The following is a 12,101-nucleotide window of genomic DNA, read 5'->3' on the forward strand; positions in this document are numbered from 1 at the left end:
ATGAGAAGACACTCCTTCTGGACAGCTGTTCGAGAGGAATGCAGACACTTCTGGCTTCCTTACCAGGAAAAGGTCTTCCACGGTGAGCACGGAGAGCAATTCTTGCCAATACGGCCCTCAGGGTTTCTGCCGCGATTCTTGTTAAGAGACAATTGCTCGGAAAGGCCAGTTATCGTTGCGTGTTTTCGCCGTAAAGAAGGCATAGGCCCTCACTCTTCTTCACAGCCATCGCCAGTTTGGTCAAGTTTTTGGCTTCACACAAGTTTATAGGTTTCGTCCTTCACAGTTTGGCGCTTGACCTTCTTTTGTAGCTTGTGGAAGTTCTTTGTGATGGGTTAATTTGCTTCTTCGCAGAAAGTAGCTGAACGTGGTATGAAACGCGCCCATCAAAGGTGTTTGAAAAACAGTCCAGCATAGGACGAAGCACCAAGACAGATTCACGGCATTCGACAGTGGCCTAGTTTCACGCGGCAGCAGTGGACGGCAGCGAAGACAGGTCGTAACGATTTCCACACTTGTTCGCAGAAAACCGCTGAGACCCCGCAGGAGCCGAAGGGTCATCATCTATGCAGAACGCCGCTGACAATAGAAGCAGCACGAGATCATCGTAGCCGATCGCCGCCTACCGATCTTCCCATCGATACCAGTAGACATACCACGTGAGAGCAAGTTGGCTACAAAAGGACGTACGCTAGGGATGTGCCAACATTCACGCGGGAGCAGTGGACGGCAGCGAAGACACGTCGTAACGATTTCCACATTTGTTCGCAGGTTGGTGACACCTTTTTAACCTTTTTCTCTTAGAACCAAGAACTTATTTTGTACACTGCTGCCACCGTGAAATGTTTGTTAGATCTTTCGTTGCGATGCCGAATGAAAATGAAAAGGAGCGTTTGACATGTCATGGTTCGTTGCCTGATGATGGAATGTACATAACATACACTACTTGCGACTACTCGTATCATGTAGGCAAATGCTCTAAGGTAAAGGTAACCACCTTCCGTACTAAGAGTGACTCAATGAAGTCTAATTGGAGCTGTCCAACATGTGAACTTGTGGGGTCTAGTTGCACCCTCACAACATTGGAAGACTCAAACATTCAGAAGCAATTGAAGAAGCTACATGAAAAAGTTACCCTTATTCTGCCCCTCACGGCCAAAGTTCACAATTTGGCGCCGATACTGAAAGCAGTCAACGACATATAAGCCTCGATACAGCTGCTTTCTGACAAATATGATACAATTTTGAATAAGTTAGACAAGCAAGACACTCACATTGCAGCGTTAGAAAGTAGGGTCGATGATATTGAATCAGGGGCATCACCGACCACGAACGAAGTCAAGCAGCAGGTAAATGCACTAGAGCAATATAACCTCAGACAAAACATGGAAGTTCACGGACTCGCAGAAGAGGAACACGAGTACCTCCTAAAAAAATGAATGACCTGGCCTGCAAACTTGAACTACCACAGCTCGAAAACCGTAGCCTTGAAGCTCTTCATAGGCTACCAGCACGAAAGGGAAAGAAATCTATCGTTCTTGCTCGGTTTGCATCCCTTCGATTTAATGAAGAGTGGATGCGGAAGCGCTCGTCCCTTGAAGATGAAGCAACAGACGTAAAATTCATGGACCTGACCCCTTTCAATAAGCGTCTTCTTTGGCTAGCAAACGAAAAAGGCAAAGAATGAAACTATCGGTATGTCTGGCAAAAAAATTGATCACATATTTGCTCGAAAAATCGAGGGCGCGAGCGCGATCCGCATCCGCAATGAAAGTGACCTTGATCTGATGACGTGACGTGTTGTTGCGGTTGTGAAATCCCACTGCAAATGACAGTTACGATGGATAACAGTCTTTATCATGATGCCAACTCTCTGAGATGTATCAAGCTTGCAAAATCAAAACCTGGATGTTTTTCCTTTTATCATTTGAATGTACGTAGCTTAAGAAGCAAAGAAGAAGTAGTGGATACTTTTTTGTCGTCACTAGAGCATGAATTTGATGTACTGGCATTCACTGAAACGTGGTATACTGATTTGAGCGATGTTGTCCGCTTTCCTGGTTATAGGTGTGAAGCGCTGTTTAGAAAGACTAAAAAGGGAGCTTGTGTAGCTTTTTATATAAAAAGCAGCATTCCTTATGAGCTACTCCCGCAGTGCACAAGGTTAAACTCTTCCTATGAATCACTTTTCATTGAGACGAATGCACCTATTTTTGGCGTAATTTATCGGCCGCCTTCTGCACCTCTTCAAGAGTTTTTTTTTAATTTTATCGATCCTGTGTTAGAGGGCTTTTCGTTTCAAGGTAAACCTGTGGTAGTAATGGGTGATTTAAATATTAACCTACTTGAACAGTCACATTCTGTCAATGAATTTGTTAACACGATATCTGCCAATGGTTTCTCTAACATAATTACAGTAACCACTCGCATCACAGGATCCAGCGAAACACTTATTGATCTTTGCCTAACAAATAGCGATATTCCCAGTACAAATGCAGGTGTACTTTTGAGCGACATTAGTGATCACCTGTCAACTTTCTGCTTTATGGAAAGGTCAAGTAAGCAGAACATCGAAAAACTATCGCGGCAAAGAATTTCCGCGTTATAAGCCAAACAAAAATTGAACATTTTCGCCGGCTCGTTTCTTCAGTCGACTGGAGTAGACTCCTATGCGAGGAAGACCTTAATATTTTGTACAACGCATTCTTAGACAAAATAATAGAGTTGTATGAATTTGCTTTCCCATTTTTTACAATGGCAAAATCCAGAAGAAGGAAGCCTTGGATCACACGAGATCTGCTTAGACGAATCGAGGCACGAAATAGACTCTTCAACCAGTTTGTAAAGTTCAAACATTTGACAGTTTTGAAAGAGTGCAAAAAAATTAGAAATAAATTAGGTGTAGACATCAAAAAATATAGAATTCACTACTACGCTAGAAAATGTTCGGATATTCACTTTGATCCTTAGAGAACCTGGCTTACTGTAAAAGATCTACGGAAATGCGGAAAAGAAAATATACCAATTCAAATAACGATTGAAGGAACCATTCTTAATCGTAAAGCGCTTGCAAATGAGTTCAACACACATTTTTTTGGAATTTGGAGCTTTTTCTGCTGAAACGCCCAGAAATTTTGAAGAATACCTGGAATCTAATTTGCAGCACAGCCTGTTCTAATATCCTACTACTCATGCAGAGATTAGTGATATAATATTAAGCCTAATAAATAATTGTTCGTATGGTTTTGTTGGCATTAAGGTAGCACCAATTAAAGCAATTGCTGACCTTATTGTTGACCTCCTTTGTCATTTAACAAATCAAATCTTGACAACAGGCATTTTCCCCGAAAAAATTAAGGTGGCACGTGTGGCGGTATTGTTTAAAGGCGGTGCTGCAAATTTAATTAGTAACTATAGACCTATATCAGATGTTCCTTTTTTTCCAAAAATTGTAGAGAAAGCAATTAATAATAGGATAAATGGTTATCTTAATAAACATCACTTCATTTTCCCTGCCAGTACGGATTTCAAAAGATGAAATGAACTGAATCTGCCTTTGCTTAGTATTAAAAATGAACTCATTGATAACATTGAAAACCATTTGTACACATTAGGTGTCTTTCTAGACTTCAGCAAAGCGTTCGATTCAAATAAGCATAATGTACTTCTGAGCAAGTTGCCGTATTATGGAATACGAGGAATCTCACTCAAATTATTAGAAAACTACCTGTCAGGTCGTTCTCAGTATGTTTCAGTTAATAATGCCTCGTCCGATCCGGAGTTTATCAAATTTGGTGTCCCTCAGGCCTGAATCCTTGGACCTACCCTGTTTCTCCTGTATATCAACGACATTGTATCCATCCCACAAACTCCTTCTGTTATCCTTTATGCTGACGATACTAGTGTATTTTTTTCTGTAGAAAATTGAGGTTCTTTAATTCCTCGTGTAAATTTATGGCTTAGAAATCTATCTGACTGGCTTGCTGCAAAATGAACTTGCGTTAAATGTTGGCAAAACAAAGTACATTGTTTTTAGTTCTGTTAACAGACCAGTTTATATTAGTAATGAAGTGAAATTTGAATCGCGACCACTAGAACGAGTTTGAGATATCAAATTTTTAGGCGTTCAGTTTCACGAAAACCTTCGCTGGACCTCTCATGTTCAATTTATTAAACACAATATTGCGCAATGCATTGGTGTGCTTAACAGGTTCCGTCTACTGTTACCTAGTTATTTACGACGTGAGCTGTACTTCATTACCGTTCACTCGCGGCTTCATTACTGTGTGCTTGTATGGGGCACTACTGGTAGGTCAAACATGGAAAGCCTATATTTATTACAGAAGAAAGGTGTCCCCTTCATTGAAAACTTGCCGGCACCTGACTCAACATCGTTATATTTTATGCAAACTAGAATCTTGGACATAGAATCCTTGTGTAAGTTGCGTTTGTCAGAGACTGCCTTTTTAGATTTTAAAAGCGATCCACAACTATTCATATTGAAGCATAGGAAGCATGAGCCGCATTACGAATTTCGGAAAACTGCTTTTATAAAATCTAAATGTAGGACTAATTATGGAAAGCAATTATCCAGTTGGCTTATGCCGAACCTTCTGAATCTTCATCCTGATTTGTTGGGCCTCATGGAAAACTTTTCTTCTCTGTATGCTTTCCGAAAGCAGACAAATAATTTTTTCTTGGCTTGCCTATAAACCCGAATATGTTTGTAGAAACTGCGGTGCCAGTATATTTACTGTTATGTTCCAGGTGATCCCCTTCATTCCGGTTATTTTTGTTTGTTTTGTCAAAGGAACAAATTGGTGATTATTCTCATTACTCAATTACGTTGACTTGTAGCAAGGGCGTGCTTTTCAAGTCTAGTTGTATGTGGAATCACACGGTATTCCTGTAGAATTTTGTTGTAATGTTTTTTTAGGGTGTGTTTCTTTGCTGTCTTACGACATTTTAGCAGAATTTTGCTGAACTGCCTTTCATGTCCACACAGAGCTGTATGAATGCAGGGTGCTTAGGGCCCAGTCAGATGACCTCATGTGTCACCTTTAGCCCTCTTGACCTAGACAATTGTAATTTGTCTGAATTTCAATAAATTTCAAATTTACAATGTCCCTCTGCCATGCGGAGTGTCATGTATTGGGAAATAAGGTCAGTGTGTCAACATTTGTCTAATGAATCATGTCGGCAGTTCTGAGAGAGGATATGGTGGCAAACGAGAAAGACGCGTGTCGGGCTTTGAGTGCATCTCAACCTTTTGGCGATGTGAGATTCCGAGGAAATATAATTGACAGCATATGCTCGAAATATATGAGACGCGCATGATTCATAAAAATTGTTCAGCCTGCGTAAGCACATCATCACCAACGCTAACAAAAAAAAGAAATTGACTATGTGGATCAATAATCACGACAGATGTAAGAAAATGACAATTCCATGACATTCCTTTTCCGTATTTTGTATGATGCTTCCTGTATTCATTGCGAGCTAAGCAATAAATTCCTCTTTTAGCGCTGCACCTGTCGCCTTGCCTTTGTCCTGTTACCCTGCGTGGTTTTGCCAAGAATCATGCACCAACTGGCCTGGCTGCTTTCCTTGAAGTATTTCAGTGACCTCGTGGAAATTTTATTGGTTGATTTTTTAGTTTACCGGCTGCAGACATGGGAGATATGTTACCTTAGCACTGTTTCCTGCTTTTCAAGATGTTACATGCATGGTATAATAGTGAATACATGCTTGGTGTTACATTGCAGCCAACCACTCTCATGGAAGGGTCTGTGTCACTGACTTTGAACAGATACTGTGTTTTCTGCTGTCACAGTGAATGTTACACACGACTTGTGTGTAACACGTGTGTAGCTCCTCTAAAGCTGTTTCATTTTTTACAGTGCATCGATACCACCCTGCTTTGACCCATATAATAAGGCAGCAAACTACTCATTTGAATCCAAGCGCAGCCAATCGGCTACAAACAAACCCTATACAGCTTCCAAAAAAACTTCGTGGTTAAAGAAAAATTCCTCCTGATCCCGGGTTTAAACCGGGGCTGCCGCTTTACCAGGGAAGTCGCTCTACCAACTGAGCTAACCGGGACGGAAAGCTTATGGTAGGGCGAGAACAAATCGATCAGTAAATCGAAGTGGAAACAGAGTCGTTCAAATGTTTAGAGCAATTTCGTTCTCGCCCTACCATAAGCTTTCCCGGTTAGCTCAATTCGGAGAGTGACTGCTCCGGTGAAGCGGTTGGCCCGGGTCCCAACTCCCGGCTAGGAAGAATTTTTCATTGGCGACAAAGTTTCTGTGGAAGCTGTAGCTTTCCTTCGTAGCCATATGACTGCGCTTGGATGGATGCCAATTAGTAATTTGCTCCCATAGTACATATTTTCTCCACCTTCGGTGATTCCCCTAAACACTTACCTACTTTGACCCTCCCACTTTGATAAACGGGTGAGGCGGCCAAGGACACCCTCATAATCTACCTGTGGGAATTGCCCCAACCCATCCCTATCCTCAAGGGAGGCCGTTCTGCAAGTTGCTCAACCAGCTGGCCAAACATCGCTAGTCAACAGAGCTGTCCCTGAGGCCCAGGCCCGTAGACGTTTGAACAGGTAGGAGCCCACCCTTGAGGGCCTTTCGTTTTTCTCCTAAAAATGTTGTTCTTCATCCTACTGCCCACTGGGGTTTCTGCCTTTGGACACTTTTTGCTCTTTGTTTTGCAACTCATGCCTCTGATTCGTTCCTTTTAAAACCATTCATTTTTTCCGCCACACAAGGCGCTCCTTTCCTCATCAATCTGCTCATCTATTGCACACAGACCCAACAGCTGCTCAGTCTTCCGCTTTCAGTTTTATTAATGAAAAATACCTTTGAGCAATAGGAAGTAGCCACATGAGTCCTGGCCAACCCACGAAGAGGTTGTCCATCTGTCCAGTGAACGAACATGGGAAGGAGAAACTAAACAGTGACAGAAGGGGTGCAAAAGAAATGCAAGGAGGTTAATCAGGCAAAGCCGGGTTGGCTACCCTGCACGTAGGCAGTGGAACATGGAGAGCCGGAGATAAAGTAAAGGCTTGGTTTATTGGGGTTTAACATCCCAAAGTGACCCATACTATGAGGGATGCCGTGGGGAACGACCCCGGCAATATCAACCACCTGGTTTTTTTTTTAACCTGCACTGATATCGCACAGTACACTGGCCTTTAGCATTTCGCCTTCACCAAAATTCGACTCTGCGGCCGGGATCAAACCCACGTCTTTAGGTTCAGCAACTGAGCGCCATAGCCACTGAGCCACCACGGCGGAGGAGAGAAAGAAATTAAAAATGATTGGAGACCGCAGCGGGATGCGCGCTGCAGGTCTACAGACGGATTCTGCAGCAATTGTGAGAAACGCCTTGACGGCTTTCCTGCCGAAGGTGGTTGGGGCGAAGGTCTCAGAGCATTGGCCTCTTTAACCGGATACGAGTGCACACGGTGGAGAATTCCCTCTAGCTGCACTGCTAGCACCGAATGGAAGATTCTTTCCCCTGGCATTACCGTAGAAATTTCCCTCTCTATGTAATTAGAGGGGAGTTCGCCGCTGATAATCCCGGCAGAAGGGATTGTCTCAACGATGGCCCTTAGCTTCGCTCATTCAGACTTAGTAAGGTTTGTGCAAGGTTGACAAGCTGGCACACCGTGTTCTTAGCCAGCGTTTCAAAGCTCTCCCTCGAGCATGTCCAGGATCGGAAGTATGCGCCGAAGAGTTGAAGTGTACATTGTCTGTACCACTGTGTGAATGAAATCACCATCCCCTTCAGCATCATGACGGCTAGACAGTATTGAACTTGGAGCCTCTCCGCAGCACAGCTTGAACTCGATTATGCGAGTTACTGTGTGGTTCCTCAGCAGTTGGTATTGTTAACACTGGTTGGCAGCCCAACTAATGTAAGCAGACGGGCCCAGCGCGTGCCATCGAGCTGCCTTGACCAAAGACGCAGCTGTACGAAGAGGATGCAAGAAGCGCTGGCGTCGGGGTACACAAAGTCATCTAATTCCCTTCGCCGAAGGTGCTGCATGGGGCGCTTCTCACGCACTATACTCTCCCATGGACCGGCGGATAAAGCCGCTGCCCGGCGGCGACGCGGTAACACCACCCGATTGGCCTCGAGCGGCTCGACAAAATGTGGGTGGGCACGGCTAGCTCTTCCTTCTTTCCTGAAAGTTCACAGGTACCAGTGGTCAGATCTCGTGTCTTCTACCGTCAGGATCGCCGCATATAAGCCAACGACCCTTTGGGCCTGGTCGGCTCACGGGAAACAAAAGCAGTTCACGACTGCAAGGCGCCAAGGTTCCACCTTGCCAGTGTGCGTTCATGTGGATGTGCGCTGTCACGTGGTGAGGGTGAAGCCTATGAAGAGGCTAGGGGCCCATTGGACGCTCGACAAGCTATGGGTTTCCTCATCTAGGTGCCTGGGGACGATCGACAGTATTTAAGCCGCAATCTGGCGTGTTTCAGGGCGCTTCATTTGTGACTTTTGGTCCCGTTGTTCTCTCACGCGCTTGCAGTGCTCTTGTTACATTTATAAACATGCAGAATAAGCGTTAAGTTCGCTATTTCTCCAGAATGTTTCCTCCCGTCGTCTGCCTAAAATCAACGCCCAGCCACGTGGCCCATATTCATTGCATTTGTGGCATTTAGTGGCTGCGTTATAAGTATGCTTCCAGCAGGCCGCAATTAGCCCACTTTAAAAAGTGAGGGGAGACAGTCGCTATTGGATACAATTTTCGCGCAACGTGAACGCCGAGACGGGAAACTCGCTGAAAGCAGATACCTTTCTTTGCCGACTTCACCAATGTGTGGAAGTTTTCATTCTTGATAGCCACATCGACTTCTCTGGGGAATCCGACTGCAGCTTCCACGCAGAGGGGTCGCAATGTGCCGAATTAGGTGCCTGCAAGCTCAGTGGCGCTCTTAGCTGATTCTAGCGCGGAAACGCGGTAGACGTCTATTGTGACAACGCTTTTGCGGGCATTCACGCTGGAGTACGTCTGGGTTCATTGGATACAAGAGGCTCTGGGATGGAGGGGCGGGGGGTGATAGAGCCGGCTTGCTTCTTAAGTCACCTCATGTTTTCGGTTCGACGCACAGGCACGACGAGAATTCCGGTCCTCGGTGGTCGGCGCCCTGTCTTCACCATTCACGCATATGACGACAGGCCAGATCTCATCCTTCGGCCAAGGACAGTCTCAAAGTTGACGTCACTGCTGGCCTCGGTGGAAATTAGCGCATTGGATCATCGCTGCCAGGGTCACTCAGTAGGCTGTTCCACTTTTTCGAGGTGCCCGTTGCCAACAAATTCATGAGCAGGAGTATCATGGAGACTAGCAAATAAGGTGGGTGGAAGAAATATTTTCAAGGTTTATGCGTACTGGCGATTCAAAATGGAGCGTAATTTCTTATACTGCCTTCTGGGTGCAAGAAATTTAATACTGTCACAGAAAAAAAACTATTCAGTGAAATGTTAACGGGGGAGATGGCGGGAAAAAGGGGTGGATATCACCACTTAAGTGGCACGCTGCACAACGAATTGCAGAGCCTGCAGCTGGGCGACCCATAAGTTAAAACTTCTGGCAAATGGCACACTGCAGGATCTCCAGGGAGCAGTGCCCAGCTCCTAAATTTGTAAGTTGTGGAGTTGAGGCGACTGCGCGAGGTTTATCGGAAAAGCAACACTTTTATGTTGCTTTCTGCATGCTTATATCTGACCATGGAGGTATTTGTGCTCATGTGCGCCTGGTAATTGGACCATAAAGTGAGGACGCTCTAATCATTTCCATAACAGAAGTTTCTCGTTCATAGAGATTCAACAGGCAAGCGGTAGGTCGACCTCCAACAGCGGGAAAATCCCGGAATAAGCGAATTCCAGAGTTTGTGAGCAAGGGTTCCAGATGTTGAATGCGTAATTACATACCTTCCAGACATTTCCGCTCAAAATGCCAGTCGTCGTAACACTTGTGTCCTTAGATTGTCTCTGGGAAGGTAGGAAATGAGGTGAATACTAATTCCCACCATTTAGCGGTCGCATGAAATGAAACGAAGACCCAGACAGGTAGCCTAAATTTTCGCTAAGATTGTTAGTATTTGACGAATAAAAAAAATGGATGTCTGGTCCGGGCAATGAAGACATGAGTAATAAAGTCAGCTCGATTGAGGCACTAACTTGCAGTTTGTCGTTGAATGACTTCACAGAACATCATCTGTGTGAGTTGGGATCCTGTCCTAGTGATTTTTTTGGATGTCGCTCTTATGACTAGACAAGGAAGAAGGAAAGCAACGGGAGAAAATAGCCAGCAGATCCACATGGCAACATGCACGGAAATAGTTAATTTAGCCTGTTGTCAGTGCAAGTGCACCCGATCCACCTGGTGGCAAATCCGTGCGAACTTTCTGAACAGACACTCTTGCTCGTATACGACTGCAGCCGATGAGAGCGACTACGCACATGGTAATATTTTGTATCAAATTACAAGCCGCCTCTATGATGACAATACAGTCAAGGTTTCAGCCTTGAGTGGGTAACGGAAGAGAAAGGGAGAGTTCCCCATGTCAGCAATGAGAAGAAAACTGGATTACAAGATATGCGCAAAAGTTCCATGTCTTGGTAAAATGGCAGAGGGGATATTATTTATATTATTTGTTTCAGATACATCATTCGCCGGTTTCAGTGCACAGATTATATTATGGTGGAGCTGGAAGCCGATTATGTGCTTGTCGCCGAAGCCCACACATTTGCTGGTCGAGAAGACTGGCAGCGAGGCCGACTACTCCGCTTTCTCTGTGCGGTCGATGCGATGCGCGAGTGACCGCACGCTGCATAGGTGGCGCTAAAATATTCCCTGCAGCTGCTCCATGTGGATCTGTGTCTAGCGCCATCTCAAAGCAGCAAATTGATAGAGGTGCTGCCGAAGTCAACCATGCTTCAACCCCCCCCCCCCCCCTCACTGTCTTCTACCCAGCGCGAATCATAACTTGTAAGTAGACATTCCCTAGAGTGGAACTGAGCATAAGGTATTCAATGAAAGCAGTGGAGAACCTTGTGAAATCAATAGCTATGCAACGCGGAACCGTAACCAGCAGAGTCTGCCACCCTCATTCAGTCTACTTTATCTGTTCGAACAGGGAGCACGACGCGGTTGCAAATATGATCAGGCAAATTAAGGATCTCGTAGATAATTTTGATGATACTAAGGGTGGAAAAAGAAATCAAATTTTCTTCCTGACGGCGATACTTTTTTATGTGAATTTTTAACAGGGTGTTTGCGGAGAATAAACACATTCAAATCATTCCTATCATTGAGCACATCCTTATGAGACTCCGCTTCCATTACCGCTGCAATCCTCTTTAGCAGAGTGAAAAAAAAAACACACCAAATATCTGGAACCTAAGTGCCATACAAAGGTACAAAGTCCCCTCTGCCTTCTTTTGTAAACACGACTCCGAAAACTCTATAGCAATGCCGGCGCTCTGAGCAGCCTCTCTTGCTTTCTCTCGGTGTGCATCAAGCCGCAAAATAACTGTTAATTTTAAATAAGCGCCGAAGCTGGGCTTCCGCACAAGTAGCTAAGCCGCTTATCGTGCCCGCACATAATAATATTTGCCAGAATGCAGGTGGATACTATCATCAACGTCAGCAATTGCGAAACCATTATGAACAAGTGTTAAGGAACGACAGTGTTTCGATTCCCCAAATCTGCAATCTAGGGACAGGAATTATCAATGAACCCTTGTCATATTTGAACGCCTCTGCGCTCTTCAAGCATCTTCAAGATATTGAAAGATTGGTTTGTGCGTTCGGCTTTATTGCGCATAAGCAGCACAGGCTATCACACGCCTAACACAGGGATAGGAAGATCTCACTGTTGTGGTGGGGACTACTGGTTTTTAAAGAGTTACAAGTTGTCTATAATTTTCTTCTACTAGGAATATATAACGGCCTGGTAATAATAGCAACGCATTCTGTCCAAAAAATAACTTGAGGTGGATAGCAACGGGTTTGTCGCAAAATACTGTCAGCTGCTTTTTTCTCGGGTATTCGTGTTTTCTGAATG

This window comes from Amblyomma mixtum, chromosome 3 (genome assembly GCF_055824585.1).
Source record: "Amblyomma mixtum isolate Tamu chromosome 3, ASM5582458v1, whole genome shotgun sequence".
NCBI lineage: Eukaryota > Metazoa > Arthropoda > Arachnida > Ixodida > Ixodidae > Amblyomma > Amblyomma mixtum.